This window comes from Amblyraja radiata, chromosome 21, assembly GCF_010909765.2.
Source record: "Amblyraja radiata isolate CabotCenter1 chromosome 21, sAmbRad1.1.pri, whole genome shotgun sequence".
Lineage (NCBI taxonomy): Eukaryota > Metazoa > Chordata > Chondrichthyes > Rajiformes > Rajidae > Amblyraja > Amblyraja radiata.
Window position 1 is genome coordinate 10,727,730 of NC_045976.1, and position 23,024 is coordinate 10,750,753.

The following is a 23,024-nucleotide window of genomic DNA, read 5'->3' on the forward strand; positions in this document are numbered from 1 at the left end:
AAATATAAGATCAATGTGAATGCATCTCACTCTCCCTCTTCAGTCCCCTATTCCCCTCCTCCATTATCCTCCCTCCACCAACCCTCCTCTGCTTGCTCCCCTCACCCCCTCCTCCCTCTTCTTCCCAGGATTACCTAGCCATCCCCCGTCCTACCCTTATCCTTCTCATCCCCCAGCACTCCCTCCCCCTCCTCTTCACCCTCTCCTCCTCCCCTCCCCCCTACCCTCAGTCACTCCCTCCCTCCATAACCCCTCCTCTCCATCTCCCTGCTCCCCCACTCCTCACCTCCCCCCCATCCCACTCCCCCTCCTCACCTTCCTCTACCCGCCTCCTCACCCCTCTCCCTCCCTACCCCCACCTCTCCCTCAACCTCCCTCCTCCCCAGTTATATACATATATATGTGTGTGTATATATATATATATATATATATATATACCCACACACGTGTGTGTGTGTGTGTGTGTGTGTGTGTGTGTGTGTGTGTGTATGCGTGTGTGTGCGCGTGCGTGCGTGTGTAGAACTGTTGCTGAAAAAAGGAAACTTAGACTTAGGAACATGTGAATGCAAAAAAAAATTCTTCTATACTAAACAGTTAATATGAACAGCATGTTATAATCTAGCAATTTCTTTGGTTAATCTCCAGGAATCGATGCTGCAGAGTACATTTAGTCTCTGGAAGGTTAACTTTGACTACTTTTGATGAATTCATTGTTTCTTTCTCAATAGATACGGCCTCCATCCATTGGGGGGGGGGGGGGGGCTGCGACGTCACACACACACACACACACTAACCCCTCCCCCCCTTGATATTATATGAATATTATTTATTTGCTCCTTTTCCCCCATCCCGCCCTATCCACTCACGCACAGCCCCCAACTGCACAGGCATGGTTAGAGAGGGAGAGGGGTAGAGGGGGCAGAGAGTGAGGGGTAGAGGGGGCAGAGAGTGAGGGGCAGAGAGTGAGGGGTAGAGGGGGCAGAGAGTGAGGGGTAGAGGGGGCAGAGAGTGAGGGGTAGAGGGGGCAGAGAGCGAGGGGTAGAGAGTGAGGGGTAGGGGGCAGAGAGTGAGGGGGAGGGGGCAGAGAGTGAGGGGGGCAGAGAGTGAGGGGGGCAGAGAGTGAGGGGGCAGAGAGTGAGGGGGCAGAGAGTGAGGGGGGGCAGAGAGTGAGGGGGGGCAGGAGTGAGGGGGGCAGTAGAGTTAGGGGGCAGAGAGTAGTGAGGGGCAATGAGGGAGTGAGGGGGGCAGAGATTGAGGGCGGGAGAGAGTGAGGGGGGGCAGAGAGTGAGGGGGGCCAGAGTTGAGGAGTTCGCAAGAGAGGTGAGGGGGGCAGAGAGTGGGGGGGCAGAGAGGTGAGGGGGGCAGAGAGTGATGGGCAAATAGAGTGAGGGGGGAGAGATTGAGGGGAAGAGAGTGAGGGGTCAGAGAGTGAGGGGGGCAGAGATGTGAGGGGGGCAGGAGTGAGGGGGGCAGAGAGTGAGGGGGCAGAGAGTGAGGGGGGCAGAGAGTGAGGGGGGCAGAGAGTGAGGGGGGCAGAGAGTGAGGGGGGCAGAGAGTGAGGGGGGCAGAGAGTGAGGGGGGCAGAGAGTGAGGAGGCAGAGAGTGAGGAGGCAGAGAGGGAGGGGGTAGAGAGGGAGGGGGTAGAGAGGGAGGGCGACTTGTTCTATTTGATCTTATTTGATTGTGCACGCCAAGTTGATTGTATCCGTGGAAACACGTGAAGCTGCAATCTCCCACCGTCCCATTGTGATGTCATATGTAAATGAGATCCATTGTGATTGGACGTCTGTGAGATGGCACTGTGACATCATCAATGGAAAGTGCTGCAAGAGTCTCCCACTGAAAAGCAGTTAATTTTTTGAAATAAACGATTAAAACTTTAGAAAACTTCGGAAATATAGGGTGGAATGCGACGGGAAGATGTTTATCCCGTTGAGGGAAAAATGTGAGTAGCGTGTGTGAAAATGGGAAGGCTGTGGCCAAGCGTTTTGGAAGAAGATACAAATTAAGGAGATTAAAAGAAACCAACATAACACTGCATACACACAGAAATTTAGAATGTTGAGAACAAAGGAAAGAGTTTTAGTATAATATTAAACCAAGGGGGACCCGTTGGGTCCCATCCCCTCAAAGCGTGGTTGGGAGAGGGGGGGGGGGGGGGGGGGGGGGGGGGGGGTTGCTGCGGCATGGCCACACATGAAAAATAGAAAACTGCAGGTCAGACAGCATGTTTGGATAACATGGATAGGTCAAGACCCTTCTTCAGACTGTTTGTAGGGAGAAGAAAGCTGGAAAATGGGAGAGGCAGGATGAAGCGTTGCAGCAAACTAAGGGAATGGGAGTGCCATTCCCATTCCCTTAATTTTGTTTTAGCAGAATCTGAAACACTGATCCTTCAAGCCCAGATCGTTCCCACGCTGATCAACAATGCCTTGGGTAGCAGTGTCTCAAAAGTGAAAAATGCTCCTGGCAAAAAGGTTGGGAATATTTTGTATCTTGCCACAATCTGATAGCTCTGTAATGAAAATTAGCACAAACTGCTGATTTTAAACTTGCCTCAATATTCACTTGAACATTGATTGCAACTTTATATCCGTTCTGAACTTCACATTGACTCCGTAAGTGCATTTTATTTTTCAAACTTACGCCTGATTTAATCGTACTATCACGCAATTCGTCGCTGTTGCTTTTTCCTCCTCATCTTACAAACAGAACAAATTACATTTATTCAAACAAAAATCAATTCAGGAAGGCGTTTTGTGCAATGGTGTTGTTACCAGTAACAAAACTATTGTGGTTTCAAATGCACCTTCAAATGCAGCCGATTTTTTTTGTTTCATTTAAAAAAAAATGTAGCCATACAAAAACTGAGCTTAAAAAACTGAGATGACAGCACAAAAATTGATTCAATACCTTAATTCACTTTTAGTTTCGTAGTAGCTCTTTGGCATTTAAAATCCAGAATTTACACCAACTCATTACACTATTGAGCACAAGGTTACTCTAAGTGAGCTCCAGTTTCTACATTCCCATCAGAAAGATACACAGATGGAAAGTTTGTCTCCAAGAAAGCACAACCTTTCTTGTAACAAATATCGGGTTCCTATAATTTTAATTCAAACTTAATTAAAACCTAAGTGGGAGTAATAAATACTATGAGTAATACACATACTGATTAGAATCTTGAACATGAATTGGAGATCTCCACCGGGTGCCAGCTAATGCGCATGCTCTATGGAAATTACATTTCTTCATGCTTCCTTTCAGCAGATTACTGCTCTTGCAAACCAACTGACTGTTTAAAAAGCCACTAAGTAAGATTTGTGTAATTGAGAGTGCCAAGTACACTTAAAAATTCCAATAATGGGAAATGCTGCTAATCAAGCGAGCACAGAAGATGAATAAATGCGAACCCACATTCCTTTGAGAATTGCAGAATTCACATCAAATTAAAAACAAAATATGCAATCTCCATTTTTGTGGAGTTCTAATAGGTTAAAGAGAAGTAGAACAAAGGAAAATGCAGTCCAGTCAAATAGTCATCTGGATGCAAACAAGACGAAGTCTAACCAAGTTGTAATTTGTTGCAGCGCACAATAAGATGGAGGAACATTGCGAGTTCACCTGCATCTCTGGGGTGAAAAGAATCGGCGATGTTTTGAGTTGAAACTTTCCAACAGGACTCAGAGGAGAGGGAAGATGGCCAGTATAAACATAGCCAGACCCGCCAAGTTCCTCCAGATTGTCTGTGACTTCTGATTCCAGAATTTGCAGTCTCTTGCATCTCCAGTTTACTTTTTATGTACTGCAAAATCAAATAGGCAGATGCGGCACAAAGAAAAATAAGGAAATCTAATATAATTAAGGACAGTCGAGTTACAATGAGGTATGGGATGATGAAAAAATGATTTGCTTCATCATTAAGGTAAATGAAACAGCAATTATGCCAATATGCTTAGATATTATATGCAAAATTCAGCATGCATTTACATTTTTAAAAGCAAAGCAGTGGAGAATATGAACGCAAGGATCAGCAAGAATGTTACAAGAAATGAGAAGATATGTGAGAGGACACTGAACATTTGGGCCTCTTACCTCCAGTAAAAAGGGTCATCTGATTACACACATTCATAATTTTAAAAAGGTTAAAGTGGACAGAAAGAAATTTGTGGTTTTGAAAGTGCAGCCAAGAGCTGTAGTCAAGTGACAAAACAATTCCAAATGTTGAAGATGGTGGGACTATTTTATTTCTGTAAACGTATATACTTGTCAAGCTGATATTCTAAACTATTCCCAAATGAATGTTCATTTCAGTGGTCAGCTAGATTAAAAAAATTCTGTGGACAAAGTGCACGTATGTGCTATTGGCCAAACAAGGAAGATTGGCAGATTGAGACACTAAATGCTGGAGTAAGTTAGCAGGTCAGGCAGTATCTTCCATCACCTGCAACGGCATTAGTCACATCTTCCCATCTCCATCCCTTTTCATCATCTGTAGAGACTACTCCCTTCGCAACTCCATGATTCATCATTCCTTCCAAACCGCCCTGTCTCCAGGTACTTTCCCCTACAACCACAGGTGATGTAACACCTGTCCATATAGCACCTCACTGCTATGGTCCCACAATAGTCATTGAGCATTCACCTCCACGAACCCTCACCTACTGCACAAAGTGATCCCAACGTGGCCTCCTATACATTGGCGAGACCAAGGATAGACTCGGTAACCATTTTGCTAAACTATGGCATTCAGTCCCCCAAGACGAACAAGACCTCACAGTAGCTTAAGGGGCTGTCCCACTGTACGAGATAATTCAAGAGTTCTCCCGAGTTTCCCCTGATTCGAACTCGGATAATTACGGTAATAGCCGCTCGTAGGTACTCGGGACTCTCATGGACATTTTTCAACATGTTGAAAAATCTTCACGAGTCTTTCCCCGAGTACCTGCCGTTAGCGTTACGAACCGCTAAGAGACGTCCCTAGCTCCTACGTACCGCTACGTACATTCTACGTGCTTACCATGTACCACAGGACGACAGATGGCACAATGGGCTAAGTGTTCGGCTGGCGACCGGAAGGTAGCCGGTTCGAATCCCGCTTGGAGTGCATACTGTCGTTGTGTCCTTGGGCAAGACACTTCACCCACCTTTGCCTGTGTGTGAATGTGTGTGAGTGATTGGTGGTGGTCGGAGGGGCCGTAGGCGCAAAATGGCAGCCACGCTTCCGTCAGTCTGCCCCAGGGCAGCTGTGGCTACAGAAGTAGCTTACCACCACCGAGTGTGACTGAGGAGTGAATGAATAATGCGATGTAAAGCGCCTTGAGTATTAGAAAGGCGCTATATAAATCCCATCCATTATTATTATTATTACCATGAGTCTGATTTTTTTTTAAACTCGGGAGAGCTCTTGAATTAGCTCTTACAGTGGGACCGCCCCTTAACCATTTTAACTCCCCTTCCCATTCCATCGATGACCGTTCGGTCCTGGGCCTCCTCCATTGCCAGAGCAAAGCCACATGCAAACCGGATGAACAGCACCTCATAAGCGAGTTCGGTATTCCGACTGCGCATGCCCAGGTCATATGTCACTAGCTATAAAACAGTCTTGGCAACGATGGTGTTGCATTGTGTGCAGGCTTGTGTTTCGGCTGTAGTCGGGGTCGGCTCTCCGTCGCAGTGGGTGCTGTTGAGCTGTCCCCGTCCCCTCCCCGGTGTCCCGTCCCTGTCCGGGGCGGCCCTGGACTTGCAGCTGCTGGCTCCAGCTCAGCTCTGCCTATCCCGCCGGGTTGGTCGGCAGCCCTCCACCTCCACCCCCCTCAGACACAGAGATCCTGCTGAAGATGGGCAGCCGCCGGCCCTGCTCGAAGGCGGGCAACTCGGAGCTGCTGCTGCTGGAGTCGTCCTGGTCGGAGAGAGAGAGAGTCTGCGGATGGGCTCCTGCCGGCCAGGGCAGGCCGGGCGCCCGCTGGAGCTGCTGGCGGTGATAGTGGTGCTGGCGGCAGCAGCAACCTTCTCCCCCTTCCTTGCCCAGGGTCCTGGCCAGCTCCAACTCCAGGTCGGGGCTGAAGGTCGCCCGCAGCGCAGCAGTCGAGCGCCGGAGGAGGCCGAGCCCAGGCTGGCGCTCTGGCACAGGTGAGGCCGGGGCCCTCGTTCCTCCTCAGGGTTGTGGATGAAGTGGCAGCTGGTACCGTAGGGGCGGCCTGAGGCCGTGGGCGAACTGGCACTTGTCGCTTCCGTGCATTTTTGACAAATCCCATGATTCCTTGCATTTTTCGGAATACTGAACTTGCTTATTCTGCTTGGGTATCTTTTAACCCAGTGGTATGAACATTGAATTCTCCAATTTTAGGTAACCTGACTACCTGAACTCACACCCATCTCTCCCCTCCAGATTGGCCCCCTGCCCACACCGTATACTTCACTATCCACAACTCTTCAAAACCCGTATCACACCCATTTTTCTTATAACTGACTTTTGTTCTAACCATCCGACTGTGTCAACCTATTACCAGCCACACTTTGTCCTGCCACTCCCCTTTTCCAAACACCCCCCCACACCCACCCAGTGAAGAAGGGTCTCAACCCGAAACATCACCTATCCATGTTCTCCAGAGATGCTGCTTGACCCCCTGAGTTACTCCAGCACTTTGCATCTTTTTTATTTGTTAACTAGCATCTGCATTTACTTGTTCCAACAAAATTGGCAGATTTCCTTTATTGAAGGCTTATGACAACACAGCAGATTCATTCATTTTATAAATCATTTTTAATATTAACTTTCCATTCCAGTTTTGTACTTATCCTGGTCCTTTGCCTAAGATTTTCCTAATGATCACAAAAAGAGTCAAACATTATCTCTGGATACCTGTCAAGTAGCTTAACCAGTGCTTGTTTTGTACACAAAGGAATATGTTGGTGTGCATGTCAATTAAAAATCAAGCGACATCAACTATTTTTCCCTTCAATATTCCCAACATTGAGGTAACTTACACCATGCGTTTAGACATGGAGTTGAGTTATTAGAAGCCAGTAGAAAGGCCTCCGACCCAAACGTCACCTGTCCTCCTTCTCCATAAATACTGCCTGACTCACCGAGTTACTCCAGTATTTTGTATCTTTTTTTGTAAACCAACGTTTTCACAATTCCTTTTCTCATTGTTATAATTCATTCACACACTATCCATTAACTAAGCATGATTAACAAACATACATGTCACATTGTTGGGAAACAAAATGTTTTACATTAAGAAAAGCATTAAGCTTAACCATTATGCTACCATTCCTCAAATGAAGTAGGATATTCCTCATGTAGTATAAAGTGGTAATTTACAATAGTCATCCTATTGGTATGTCTTTGGGCATGGAAATAAACCAAAGCACCTGGAAGGAGCCCAACAGGTACAGATACAACATGCAAAATCCCCCCAGACAAGTATCCTGGCAGCATCAAAAACTATGTCTACATTGTGTCTTTATCCAAGCCATTAAGTTAGACTGAAAATAGTTGAGGATCCATCACAGATCGTGGTGGTCCTAATCATAGCTCGCTATGTTTTTCAACATTTTTTCCCTTTGTTCACCAATCCTCGATACATGCCAAGATATTACTCCAAATATCATGAGCTACTTTGTGCCATGACCCTCAATATGGCACCTTATTGATTGGCTTTTGGAAATCTGATTACGCTACAACTACCGTTTTCCCCTTTATCTGTTGTACTCACTACATTAATGAAAACACAAATGTCACGATTTCCCCATTAGATAACCATGGTGAATTTCCTAATGATACGCTGATAATGGATTCCAACATCTGCCCAACGATAAATGTTGAGATAACCAACCCTCATTTCTCGAATTGGAGACTTGCATATGTAATTTTCTAGTCAACCAAGTTTTTTCCAGAACTCAAGCTAACAATCAACACCAGTGTTTAAGAAGGAACTGCAGATGCTGGAAAATCGAAGGTAGACAAAAATGCTGGAGAAACTCAGCGGGTGAGGCAGCATCTATGGAGCGAAGGAAATAAGCAACGTTTCGGGTCGAATCCCTTCTTCAGATGTGAGGGTGGCGGGGGGGGGGGTCGGGAAGAAGAAAGGAAGAGGTGCAGCCTGTGGGGAGGAGATGGGAAGATAAGGCAAGTGGTGGGGTCACGTTGGAGGTGGCGAAAATGCCGGAGGATTATTTGTTGTTATCCTCCGTCATTTTCGCCACCTCCAACGTGACTCCACCACTTGCCACATCTTCCCATCTCCTGTCTGCTTTCCACAGAGACCGCTCACTCCATAACTCCCCGGTCAATTCGTCTCTTCCAACCCATACCACCCCCTCTCCTGGCACTTTCCCTTGCAACCGCAGGAAATGCTACACCTGTCGCTTTACCTCCCCCCCTTGACTCCATTCAAGGACCCAAGCAGTCTTTCCAGGTGCGGCAGAGGTTCACCTGCACCTCCTCCAACCTCATCTATTGCAGCCGCTGCTTTAGATGTCAGCTGCTCTACATCGGTGAGACCAAGCGTATGCTTGGCAATCGCTTCGCCAAACACCTCCGCTCGGTTCGCAATAACCAACCTGATCTCCCGGAGGCTCTGCACTTCAACTCCCCCTCCCATTCCGAATCCGACCTTTCTGTCCTGGGCCTCCTCCATGGCCAGAGGACCACCGTAAATTGGAGGAGCAGCACCTCATATTTCGCTTGGGCAGTTTGCACCCCAGCGGTATGAACATTGACTTCTCTAAATTTAGGTGGTTATTACTTTCCCCTCCCCTTCTCAGCTCTCCATCAGCCCACTGGCTCCACCTCTTCCTTTCTTCTTCCCGCCCCCCACCCACCCTCACATCAATCAACTCCAATGGATCACTACTAATGTACCACTGTCTCTGCTACTGACAAAACTTTTGAATACAGACTGAAAAGATGCAGGGAAATTGTCATCCTTTATCCTGTTTGCTTGATGATGGTTTGAGATTACTTCAACCCACCCTGCCTCTTCCAGCTGAACAATTATTTATTAGTACTAGGTTTTAAAAATATCTTCAAACCTGAAGATGAATAGAAAACCTTTTCCAAGTTTCACCCATTTTGTATTTAATCATTTTTTCCCAGTCTCATTCTCTAAGGAATCCACATACGTTTTAGCTTTTCCTTTGTATGCCCAAACTCCTCTTTTTATTTCATGCAGATCTATCCACATTTACCATCAAATCTTTATCCCCATCTGCTGGTTTACACCAAGCTTGACAATACGAGTTTTCTTTCAACTTGAAGATAGCCTTGACTTAGTCAGCTAGAGGCAGATCACCACATTAATAGAGTGGTCCATTTCACAATTGGGAAGTCTCAAGTATCTGTTCTCTCATATGTTAGTTTTAAAATCTAATTTCCACTACTGCCTGCCTACCTTTACAGCAATAAAGACATTTGCTGTTTATCTAATGCATTTCCATTTAAATCAAATATGAAACTTGATGCAATGATTTTGCTTTGGGGAACTGTTACTACAAAATCATTAATTAATCTAATCTTATGGTCGACGACATGTAAATAACTGGATGAGGTTAATTCTATAACATTGTACCAAAAATAAATTGATTCAACTCGCCCTCAAGAGTAATTTTGCCAATTTGATTTGTTTAATATTAAACAATAAAATTGACCACTATTATTTAATACATTTCTTACATGTACCTACTTCTGCTCTCTAGTTCAGCTAGTTAAGTAGAGTCAGTCCTTGTGATTTAACCTTCCAGACTAACCCATCATACAGAGCCTTTGTCAAAGTTCTTGCTAAGTCCAAAGAGATAATGTATGAATATGACTAGCTATTCTGTCCAGTCATTTATTTATTTATTCACTCAATTGATTCTACATCCTCATCCATTCGCCAAATTCCTCTCAAACATTTTGTTGCGTGCCGACCAGTCAGCGGAAAGACAATGCATGATTACAATCGCTTCATTTATAGTGTATAGATATATGATAAGGGAGTAACGTTTAGTGCAAGGTAAAGCCAGCAAGTCTGATCAAGGATAGTCCGAGGGTCATCAAAGTGGTAGATAGTACTTCAGCACTGCTCTCTGGTTATGGTAGGATGATTCAGTTGCCTGAAGAGCCAGACAGCAGATCAAGTTGTGTGCGGCAAACTAACTGTACTGCTGACAATACAACACCCAATATCTCAAGAGCTCCAATTTTCTACTGCACAGCTTACTTTCGGGTGTATATCATTTGATACTTCAAATATTTGGTTTGAATAATTGGAACAGAGAGCTCTGAGATGAGAATGAACTAATTATAGAGGTTTTCCCAAAATGCTAACCATCAATCAGCTTTAATTACCCTTCCTAAAAGTATGTTTTGCAGACTTCAGGTCTATTCTGTCAATGTTTTAATCACAAAATTACTGCCTGCCTATTGATATTTTACAATAGTTTGCTGCAGCTACAAGGTGTAATAAATGCAAATATTTGAAAGGTTCTATGAAATGAATCAATTTTGAACGGTAATGCATTGCGTTGATGTTTAAGAAATTTCAGATTTGTTATTTATAGTCTTAATTTTAAGTATGGTAAAGATGGATTATCCTCTGAACAAAAAATATTTCTCAAATATTTTGCTATGGGCACTGGTACGGCCAGTTACTCGTTGATCCAGATATGCTTATATTCCATATTCAAAGGCTCTCGAATATTTCAAATGAATGTGCAAGGCCCTAACGTTATTATCTCCCATATACAGTATGTGGTTTTTCTTCATTTATTCCGAGGTTTTAATTTCTTGGTTGTGAAGGTTTAATATTCACTAGTTATTGAGGAACAGTTCCCAACTAAAACACACAATAGACAAGCCAGGGATAAACAAAAATGGCACAGCTTGTGAACCTAATAAAATTGAAGCAAAAGTAATCTTTACAATTTAAAAATGTACGGTTATCACCCTTTTTACATCAAACTTCCCTTCATCTTGCAAACTGGTTCAGAAGCATTTGCCAAAGATATCAACATAATATTTTGTTTAAAAAAACTGTATACCAGGAGGCTAAACCTTGCCCTCATTGGTCTGGCACCTCCTTTAATCCAGACTAAATTACGAGAGTGCACTCGAAATCTCTCCCCAGGTGTGTCCCCCCCAAATTGTGGTGCCTAGGCTAGGTGAGGCAGTCTCATCTGGACTTCCATGGCCGAACTTCTAATCAGTGGATCGAATTTGCCCCCCCTGCTACTGGGGCTCTGGAACGCCAACCCAGTCGGAACTGGCAGATCCACTCCTTTTGTCCACTTCCTAGACTATCTTTGCAGGCCAGTATCTCGGCCTCCCGGCAGCAAGGATGGACTGTACTATTCGACTCCTCCCTGAGACAGTGACCTCTGCTGGTCCAATAAAGCAGATAGTCCATCAAGACTCTTGAATCAAAGGTGCCGAAAATCGGCGGTGGATCTGTATTATGTAATCTTGCAGACACATGAACTAAACAAACAAATTTCCACATTTGCTGTACTGTTATTTTTCTGGTGACACTACAAGTGGATCACAATTGTGTATTACCCTAGTAGACAAAAAACCAAAAGGGAAAATGCTCCAGCATACTGGAGCTCCAGCGCTGACATTCCTCCTTCTTCCCATTCCCGTCGGTAGATGATACAGAAGCATGAAAGCACCACCATTGCTTCTTTTCCTGATATCAGGCTTCTGAACGGTCCTTCCATGAGCAAGGAAGACCTACTACATTGCAGACATTGGACTTTTTCCTCTGAAACTGTTACACTACAATTATGAGAACTATATACGGCATCAAAAAAACTCAGTTATTCAAACTTTCAGTACCACTCATGTTTTTCCATTATATATAGTCACTAATAAAAGCATCGAGGCAGAACATTTGATTTGATACTAAGAAAAATACAAATCAAATTTAATTGAACTACTGGAACCTAGTAATACAAAAGAATCTTCAATAAAGCTTGTAGATTTAGACCGCAACATAAAGATAGTGACTCTTCGAGTGACATTAATATTTTTTTCAATATTTGCATTTAAAAAGTTAAGTGAGAATCTTGTTTTAATCAAACCAGTTGGTTCAAAAGAACTGCTTTAATAATATTCATAAACTCTTTTGCATATTCAAATCTGATAATTTATAAATAGCAGCAACTAGCTCAAATAAAATTAACATGTTTCAACTTGTATTTTTCCATAGTCCTTAAAATTACTATTCGAAACAGCACTCTCAAAAGTTTCAACATTTCAGTAGAACAGTTCTAACCTTGCACAATGTAATAGAGGACTTAAACATTTGTCATGTAGCTTTATATCTTGCTAATATGTGTCAAGTTTAATGGTTGCATACAAAGAAACAGGGTAGAGTGGCACAGCTATGAGAGACACTACTTCGCCACTGCAGATACCAATGTCGATCCTGAACATGTATTATGTGGGGAGTTTGCAAATTTTCCCTGTGACTGCACAGGTTTCCCCTCAGTATTCCGCTTTCCCCCCCACATCCCAAAGACCCGTGGGTTGTTAGTACCATCAGCAAATATAAAAACCCACAAATGTGTAGGTGATTGGTGATATCTGGGGAGAGTTGATGAAAACAAAAGGAGAACAAAACAGGAATATTGCACACTTTTTGGATCAGAGTGCCTCGCAAGGAGATGAGCAGTGTTTGCTGATCTTGCACCATAATTTTCTCTGAAGAGGGGAAAAGAGTTTCTCTTCTGTTCACTGTTGTCATGTCGAAAACTCTTTCCATTCCCGAGCTTGCTCTTTTCTTGTTACTGTTATTGCTTTAGTCAAATGGAAGAAACTATATTGAAGCTTGTTCCATTAAAGCCAAGAAGAATACATTACAATCAAGTTTAAGTGAAATGGTTAAAATATGGAATGTTTTATATGATTAACAATTTTTAATTTATTATTGCTTAAAAATCATACATTTTCTGTGCCAGGATTGTTTGGTGGTAATTGTGGGAAACTATGGAATTTAAAAAGAAAAACATGCAAAGTTTAAACCAGTGAGCTTCTTCTGATGAAATAGATCAAGGTGTTTAGCTTTGAAAGATGGTCTCTACCTTGTTTCATTACTAGTGAACAATACTAGGAAATCAGGTTTCTGAGGAGAACTGAACAAACTGCTTACTGAGTCTCATCTACTGCATCCGCTGCTCTAGATGTCAGCTGATTTACATCGGTGAGACCAAGCGTAGGTTGGGCGACCGTTTCGCCGAACACCTCCGCTCAGTCCGCAATAACCTACCTGACCTGTAGCTCAGCACTTCAACTCCCCCTCCCATTCCCAATCCGACCTCTCTGTCCTGGGTCTCCTCCATTGCCAGAGTGAGCAACAGCGGAAATTGGAGGAACAGCACCTCATATTCCGTCTGGGGTCCTTGCGTCCTTATGGCATCAACATTGAATTCCCCCAATTTGGCTAGCCTGTGCTGTCTCCTCCCCTTCCTTCACCCTCTAGCTGTCTCCTCCCACCCTCCCATCCGCCCGCCCTCGGGCTCCTCCTCCTCCTCCCTTTTTCCTTCTTTCTTTCCCCACCCCCCATCAGTCTGAAGAAGGGTTTCGGCCCGAAACGTCGCCTATTTCCTTCGCTCCATAGATGCTGCTGCACCCGCTGAGTTTCCCCAGCAATTTTGTGTACCTTTGCTTACTGAGTCATGCAGGCATACACCAAATGAAACCTGTCTTTGACAAACAAACTGCCCATCAACCTCCCAGTTACGCCAATGCTGCATTACTCCTATTATATCCTCCCCACATCCAATGTGATTCTACCACCAGTCACATCCTCCTATCTCCATCCCTTTCTGGAGACCACTCCCTCAAATCTTTGGTTTCCTCAACCTTTCCTTCCCAACCTTCCCTGCCCCCCAAATACTTCCCTCTGCAGGAGACCCAACACATGTCCCTATTCGTCAAACCTTGTCTACTGGATTTGGTTCACCCAATGTGATCTTCTTTGCATCAGCGACACCAAGCTGGTTCTAGGTGACCATTTCATCAAACACAAGCACCCTGTCTGACTTGGCCTGGTGGATCTCCTGGTTGCTAACCATTTTAACTCGCTTACCCATTCTCATACCAATCTTTTTGTCGATGGCGTCCATTGTTGCTGGAGCCATTGGAGTAACAGCACCTCATTCCACTTGGGTAGCTTACAACCTAATGGCATGAACCTTGAATTCTCTACTTTCAAGTAATACATCCCCTCTCTGCCCTGTGCATGGCTCACCATGGTGTAGACACATTTCTCCCCCATTTCACACAAGACTCCCTTCCAGCCACCTTGCTTGCTCCACAATTTGAGATTTGTAATATTAAAAAAAGTCACGTGGTAAAGTGCACCTTGTCAGATTTTAATAAAGGCCATTTTTATATATTTTGGTTTCTTGTTTTGGGGGCTAGTCCCCTTCAGTTTTCTCTTCAGCGTATAAAAGGCATGCTCAATTGGGTTCAGATCGGGTGATTGACTTGGCCACACAGGAATTGACCATTTTTCAGCTTTGAAAAACTCCTTTGTTGCTTTAGCAGTATGTTTGTGATCATTGTCTTGCTGTACAATGAACCGCCAGCCAATGAGTTTTGAGGCATTTGTCTGAACTTGAGCAGATAGGATGTGTCTATACACTTCAGAATTCATTATGCTACTACCATCAGCAGTTGCATAATCAATGAAGATAAGTGAGCCAGTACCTTTAGCAGCCATACATGCCCAGGCCATAACACCCCCACCATCGTGTTTCACAGATGAAGTGGTATGCTTTGGATCTTGGGCAGTTCCTTCTCTCCTCCATACTTTGCTCTTGCCATCACTCTGATATACCATAAGTTAATTTTCATCTCATCTATCCACAAGACCTTTTTCCAGAACCTGTCGTTGCTCTTTTAAGTACTTCTTTGCAAACTGTAACCTAGCCATCCTATTTTTGCAGTTAACAGTCTTGCAGTGTAGCCTCTGTATTTCTGTTCATTAAGTCTTCTCTGGACAGTGGTCAGCGATAAATCCACATCTGACTCCTGAAGAATGTTTCTGATCTGCCGGACAGGTGTTTGGGGATTTTTCTTTATTATAAAGAGAATTCTTCTGTCATCAGCTGTGAAGGTCTTCCTTGGCTTGCCAGTCCCTTTGCAATTAGTAAGCTCACCAGTGCTCTCTCTTCTTAATGATGTTCCAAACAGTTGATTTTGGTAAGCCTAAGGTTTGGCTGATGTCTCTAAGTTTTATTCTTTTTATTCTATTTTGTCACTCTCATAATGGCTTCTTTGACTTTCATTGGTACAACTTTTGACCTCATGTTGATAAACAGCAATAAAAGTTTCCAATGGTGATGGAAAGATTGGAGGAAAGACTAGGTTACATTACAAACGCCTGTGAAGCCATGTGTCCCAAACATTATGGTGCCCTGAAATGGGGGGGGGGGGGGACTATGTGTAAACACGGCTATAATTTCTACATGGTGAAACCAAAATGTATAAAAATGGCATTTAATAAATTCTGACAATGTGCAGGTTAACCACATTTCATTTTTTTCTCTATTACAAATCTCAAATTGTGGAGTACAGAGTCAAATAAATAAATGACGGGTCTTTGTCCCAATCATTATGAAGGGCCCATAGCAGAGTCCCGTATTTCCCTTCTATCCACCCCTCTATCCCCCTTTGGCTTTACATTTAACTCTTCTTTCCTTACATGCTACCCATTAACTCCTTTTCATCTCTAGCTTTGTCCACCCATCTGCCAATCAATCTTCCAGCATCCTTCCCAATCAGTTCGAAGAAGGGTCCAGAACCAAAATGTCATCTGTCCATTCTTTCCACAGATCATGTCATAAGGTCATAAGTAATAGGAACAGAATTAGGCCATTCGGCCCATCAACCCTACTCCGCCATTCAATCATGGCTGATGTATCTCTCCCTCGAAACCCCATTCTCCTGCCTTCTCCCCATAACCCCTGACACCCGTACTAATCTAGAATCGATCTATCTCTGCTTTAAAAATATCCATTGACGGCCTCCACAGCCTTCTGTGGCAAAGAATTCCACCGATTCACCATCCTCTGACTTAAGAAATTCTTTCTCATCTCCTTCCCAAAGGAACGTCCTTTAATTCAGTGGTTGTGACTTCTAGTCCTAGATTCTCCCACGAGTGTAAACATCCTCTCCACATCCATACTAACCAAGCCTTTCAATATTCGGTACGTTTCAATGAGGTCCCCCCTCATTCTTCTAAACTCCAGCGGTTACAGGCCCTGCCTGTACTTGCAGATGCTGTCTGACCTGCTAAGTTTCTCCATCCCGGTCGTTCTCAGTTCAGTTTAGTTGATTGTCACGAGTGCAGAGGTACAGTGAAAAGCTTTATCACTTCTTCCCTCTGTTAGGCAGAAGATACAAGTTTGAAAGCATGTACCAACCACCCAGATTCAAGTTCAGCTTCTTCTCCAAGAACAGACTTTTCAATGGTCTTCCCACACGCTGAGGATAAATACAAACTCTACTTCACTGCAACCTTTGTTCTTTTTCCAATTTTGCACTTGTCACCATAACTCTATATTTTACACGTTTTCATCTTCTGCACTTCCTTATATACTTATGTATGATACGACTTGCCCAAATATAATATATTAAAGATTTAAAGCAATAGGCTTATAGATTAACATTTCACATTGCGAACTGTCACACACCCCACATAACTCAATCCGCCTTTAATGTCTCAGAACTGGCCTCGCATTAGAAGATGCCTAAATATGCATTTCAAACATTGTTTTTATTACCCTCATTAACAAACTTTGTGTTGTTTGAGAAACAAGCTTGGCAGGCTTTTAATGGCACACCTTACTCCTTAAGGAATATTATGGAATCTCCTGCTAGACTACCCAAGCAGGAAAATAAGACTTTGTCTAAAATACCTTCACAAAACACAGCAGCACTGTCCAAAACTATCATTTTTCATAGCGTTGGACTGAAACTTAATGTCCCAATGTTGGAGAGTGCTAAGCATGTAATATAACACAAACATTGCAGAATCCTTTACACAGTCCACCCATTTTATGTTTTTCAAACAAATTTTCCACAAAAAAAATCTATGCTGTTACAAACTGGAGATTTACTGAAGATCTAACACTCCTGGCATTATATTGTCGAGCAAAATGACATGGTAATCCTCCTTCAAATCCCCAAGCTTCCATCGCACAATTAGCAACTCGTACTTATTACCAGCTGCTCATAGAAACCTCCTTGCACTAAATGCACTAAACAAATTTGAGCCATCTTTTTCTTTCCTTGTCCAAATATTATTCCAATGCATCCATTATTTTAAAAATAAGAACCCGTTTTCTTTTACTAACTGATGTTCTCCAACTTGTGAATATTCACGAGTAATGTTTTACGTTCTATTCCTGACCAGTTGTTTTGAAAAGCTAACCATCCAATAAAACCCAGACCAGACTGGATGAAGAAAGGACACATTGTAATAGGGCTTTTCTCAACCATGGTAATTGAAACTTGCTAAATCTGTTGCAAGATAATCAAAGAATAAAACTTATTTCTTGGATATTGAGCGCACATGTAAATTTAGAATGCACAAGCTTGACTATTCATGACCATAGGATTAAATCCTTTAAAAACAAGAATTTTCTAATTGCCGCTACAACACTTTAAAATGCGGACTAACAAACATTGTGCCCATTTTTTTTTTACAAGCCAACATTAGAATGAGACTATAAAGAATGTAATTTAAAACCATGACACTCCAAATTTTTAGACACTGTTTTCAAATCTTTAGAAACAAAGGTGCTCAATTCAGTTGAGCACCACTAGATGCTCTTAGAGGCATGTTATGTTAAACAAATCATTTGGACTGAAGAAAGAATACGACTTTCAAAAGGTTTTTTGTAGAAACAAGCATGGTCCGATGGGCAGACAAATCATAGCCCTAGCATAGCACACTAAAAAAAAAAAACAGACTGTGACCCACTTCCTCCTTCAATTAAAGACCAGAAACAAAACTACAGCTGAAAAACAGACCCAAACAAATACCAGTGCAGCAAAAGGACTTTTGTCCTGCCATTCTGTGCAGCCTTAAGACATAAAAAAAAACAGAACCTAAAACTGCATTGGTATGGGATTTTTATTATTGTTGTCATGTGTACCAAGATAGTCATAAACGTTGTTTTGCTTGCTACCCAGGTAAATCAGAATGTAGACTATACTATTACAGCTACAGAGAAAGTGAGGTTCAAATAAGTGCAAGAACTAGGTAAATTCAAAGATCAGGAACTCTTCCTTAGCATAGACGAGGTCCAATCAAAAGTCTAATAACAATGGGGAAGAAGCTGTTCTTGAATTTGGTAGGTCGCGATTACAAGCTTTTGTATCTCCTGCCTGATGGGAGAGGGGAAAAAGAGAACGATCAGGGTGCGAGCGGTCCTTGATTTTATAGGTTGCTTTCCTGAGGCAGCATGAAGTCAATGTGCGGTGGAGCTGCTTTGCTTGATGGACTGGGCTCTGTTCACTATTAATAATAATAATAATAATAATAAATTTTATTTTCGGGCGCCTTTCAAAGTCTCAAGGACACCTTACAAAAGTTAACAGAAGAGAAAAAAAACATATAGTCGGAGAAAAATAAATAATAAGGACATCATCAATACACAAATTAAAGATAGAAATCGCTCCAAAGACACAAAATCAAAAAACACAATGTGAATTTCTTACAGTCATGGGCAAATGAATTGCCATGCACCTTAAACCTGTAATGAATAATGTTGTAACGTTGATATGATAGAAGATCATCACTTTACAAGTTTTGAAAGATCCCACTAAACACATTATTGCATCCACCCATGGCAATTTTAGGCTTGGAAAACTATTCATGTCAAAGCAATTCCAATTTAAAAGGCATCACATATATATATATGTGTGTGTGTGTATGTATTATGATAAGTGTGCGTGTGTGTGTGTGTGTGTGTGTGTGTGTGTGTGTGTATTATGATAAAAAATGTTAAAAGTAAAACCAAAGCATCTTATTTTAAAGCTAAAACTGTAATCTTCAAGACTGTATTCCAAAGGAAAAAAAACATTGACGATGGCAGGATGGATAAAAAGCAAGTCAATGAATATAACAGAATAGGGTATCAAGACAAAAACTTATAAAACAAAATGACAGTGAGGCTGAATAATGAAACTTTGCGCTAGGAACTGTACCAGCTGAACCGAATGAACAAAATATGGCTACGGGCCAATCAAGGACCTTTCAGATGAAAACACGAATCTTATAATAACATTATATATAATGGGTGAATTCCTCCTGGATGACCTATGCTTATATCATCCCCATCCATCTTCAAAATGCAAGTTTCTAATAGACGAACAATGAGACAACTAAAATTATGCCAGGTTTCATGTCAATTTTTGCAGTACTCACTTATGGTTCATTTGCACAGCCCTGTGGAGTCAAAATGTTCTATTATCAACAATTATAAAATAATTCAGTTCTTTTGAGAATAAACAGTTATGGGTAAATGACTCCAAGAATGAAAAAGTAGGAAAAAGAAAAAAAATCAAGCAACAGACCATAATACAAAACTGATAAAATCAGAAATATGATTGACTAAGAAAGAGAGATACAAATCACAAACACATATAGCACCATCCCTAACAATGAAGTTTCTTTCAAGCCCATATCCAAGCGACACATACACATTCTGATGTTTTTAGACCTTCGGCTAACCAGTTTTGTTTTAAATAGCTAGGTGTCAGATTTGAAACTCGAGCCTCAACTTGCCATTTAAATCACCTGTTATCCACAATAAACTTTAAAAACATCAATAATTCAGAATTAACGGATTTCAAATTATACTCTTAAAAGTCTGGGCCGAGAACAAGAGTAAATTGCCAATTTCTACAGGGAAAGATAGACCATACCTCATTGCCACTTTGAAAATCATTGACTGCCCTGAAATCTGGGAAGTGCGTTTGCTTTGTTCATGAATTCCTTGTCATAAGATGCATGTTATCTGTTTCAGTCTAGTATAACCAACCACCAGAAGATTATTTATTATATTTGACTGGGATTATGAGATTAGGAAATCAAAATGGTAAAAAACAGCGGATGAAAAACAAATGACATAGCTACTTCTAAACCACAAGGGGGGAGGGAGCAAAATCAAAACGTATAAATCTGAAATTAAAATGAAAATTGCTGGAGACATTCCAGGTCTCTCTCATCAGGTGACAAAGAACAGAGTTAACATTTGAGGTCAAAGACCCTTAAACATCTTATATTTGTTCCATAAACCACTTCACTGCATTACATCTATTAGTTTATTAAAAATCATAGACATCTCTTGCAACAAAGTCAGTGGTCTTGTGGTTCAATAGTGGTCGGGCTTTTTCTGCATGAGCAGCTCCCAGGATACAAATGTTGTGGAGACAGCAACAAGTGCATGGAAAACTGGTGATCATATGCTTTTAACCAAGCAATTTCAAAAGATGCATTAAGAACTTGAAGTAAACCACTCATTATTTTGAGTATAACAGACAGGTCCAAATTACTGACACGTTAAATGGTCCAAATAAAGATTGTTAATTCAAATTTTCAAAAGCTATGTATATAAAAATTACTAGCAATACGTTCCTGATGGAAAGCCATTATGTAGAGGCTGTAAATGATAATCACAAAAGCACTGAAATTCCAACTGGGTATCTTGGGTGTTATGAACATTTGCATTGTTGAGTTTAAAAACTTATTTGTATGTTAATGACAGTATTCTGGATAGTTAACAAACACAATAGGATAACAGAGATAGACACATAATGCTGGAAGAACTCAGCAGGAGGAAGCATCCCAGGAGTGAAGGAATATGTGACGTTTCGGGTTGAGACCCTTCTTCAGACCAGAAATGTCACCCATTCATTCTCTCCAGAGATGCTGCTTACCCCGCTGCGTTACTCCAGCATTTTGTATGTATCTTCGGTGTAAACCAGCATCTGAATTTCCTTCCTACATAACGGTTAGACACTATTTGAAACCACCTTTCCCAAAATAAGGAGCCAAGATTTTAAAAGCAGTATCCATTTTCTGTCGTATATTGGCTTCTATACAAATGTTATTCTCAAAGTTGTTGCACTATCCTCTCTTCCTATTCCAATTATTGTCTTATATTAAAAATACAGAACACAAAAAATGCAAACGTAATCTTTCAATTATGTCTTTGCCTCTATTACTTAAACGTTCATATAATTTATGGCAACAGGGACAAGATTAATTTTGAACATACAATGTATGCTTCTATTTATAATTATTACAGAATTGTTGGGTTCTTTCCCATTTTTTAACAGATGAAATCTTTGAATTTGAATCCGGGCAAACATATTACGGTGGTTTCTGAAACTCACTCTTCGATACATTCCCTCCCCCACCATCCCCCTTAGATGGTAAAACAATGAAGTTTACTCTGATCATTGTAACATCTAGCTTTTTGTTTGCTCCAATTCTGTTGAATAAGGATTTTTTATAATCATTTCTAAAGGGAACAAAATTACTGTATTGACGTAGGAAACATTTGACACATTCAAGTGAAATAGTCTACAACATTAAAAAGGTTAACAGTAATTGCAAAGGGAAATTATTTGTAACAATTACATGATTAATATAGCGAATGAATAATTTATATCAATGCATCATGTTAAACTAAACTGTGGTTACAGTCAGCACTGAAGGTTCTAGATAATATGGGACGGTGACTGTCGAACTTCAAATACAACACTAAATTTTGTTTGTCATACCTAGTCTTAGAAAAGTAGTAGTTGCACTGGTACAAAAGCTAATTCAAAAATACAAGAGCATATACAATCAACCCATAAAATATTTCCAGATCAGTTGAGTTTTAACTAGTCTCTTTTCTTTGATACATTAAGTTAGCATTTAAAAAAAAAAAATGAAACTTGGTCCCAATAAATTACCAGATTGTTCTGAAAGACCACAATTAAATGAAGTATGTCTACACTGTTGCTGTTTTAAAATATGTACACTTATTAAATCAATATGTCCAAATTCATTTCTCAATCTGCATTTGCAACAGATAACATTAAAAAGGCACAGTACATGATGGTATAACTCATTAACCAAAAAAGTTTCCCTAAATATGTGCATAAAAGAATGGCTCAGAATCTTTTGTATCCATTTTATTCATAAATCTATTCTTGTTTATTCATAAATTTTATTCATAAATCTATTCTTATTTAAGTACACTTTTCTGAAAGGCCTGACCCTTCATAAAATAAGAATCCAGAGGTGATGCTACCACATGGTTTATTACTTGCTTTCTTGTGGGCTTCCCCCAATTCTGAATACACAAAATACAATCGGACTGGTTTTCTAATACTTATCTGTCATAACTCAGGACTTGTATCCAATAACGAGCATGAACCACAATGTTCAAGATCATTGCTCTCTGAAAAACTAAGCAAGAAGGCACTGCAAAGATCAAAGTGGCATGAGAGTATAGTAACCTATTTTCAGAAAATATTTCACAAAAAGTCGACATGAATATTTGTAACAACTGATTAATGATGGACAATGGAAATGATAAAGTGAAAGATGCACGGCGACCTAGATATGCCCACAGATTTGTACCTTCAACTTCAAAGGATGTGGCAAACACTGGACAAGGTATTTTAAAGGAGAAAGAAACAACATGAGGCAGTCACGGTGGCGTTGCGGTAAAGTTGCTGTCTTACAGCGAATGCAGCGCCGGAGACCCGGGTTCGATCCCGACCACAGGTGCTACGGAGTTTGTACGTTTTCCCCATGACATGCATGCGTTTTCTCCGAGATCTTTGGTCTCCTCCCATATTCCAAAGACATATGGGTATGTAGGTTAATTGGCTTAGTAAATGTAAAAATAGTCCCTCAAGGGTGGAGGACAGTGTTAATGTGCGGGGATCGCTGGTCGCCGCGGACCCAGTGGGCCTAAGGGCCTGTGCTGTATCTCTAAACTAAACTAAGTGACAATTA

The 23,024-nt window shown here is 41.6% G+C and overlaps 1 protein-coding gene across 3 annotated transcripts in view; it reads right to left on the bottom strand.

Moving 5' to 3' along the window:
• aebp2 (AE binding protein 2) overlaps positions 1-23,024 on the bottom strand; it is a 75,191-nt gene that overhangs the window by 48,583 nt on the left and 3,584 nt on the right. The gene's annotated exons all lie outside the window — the stretch shown is intronic.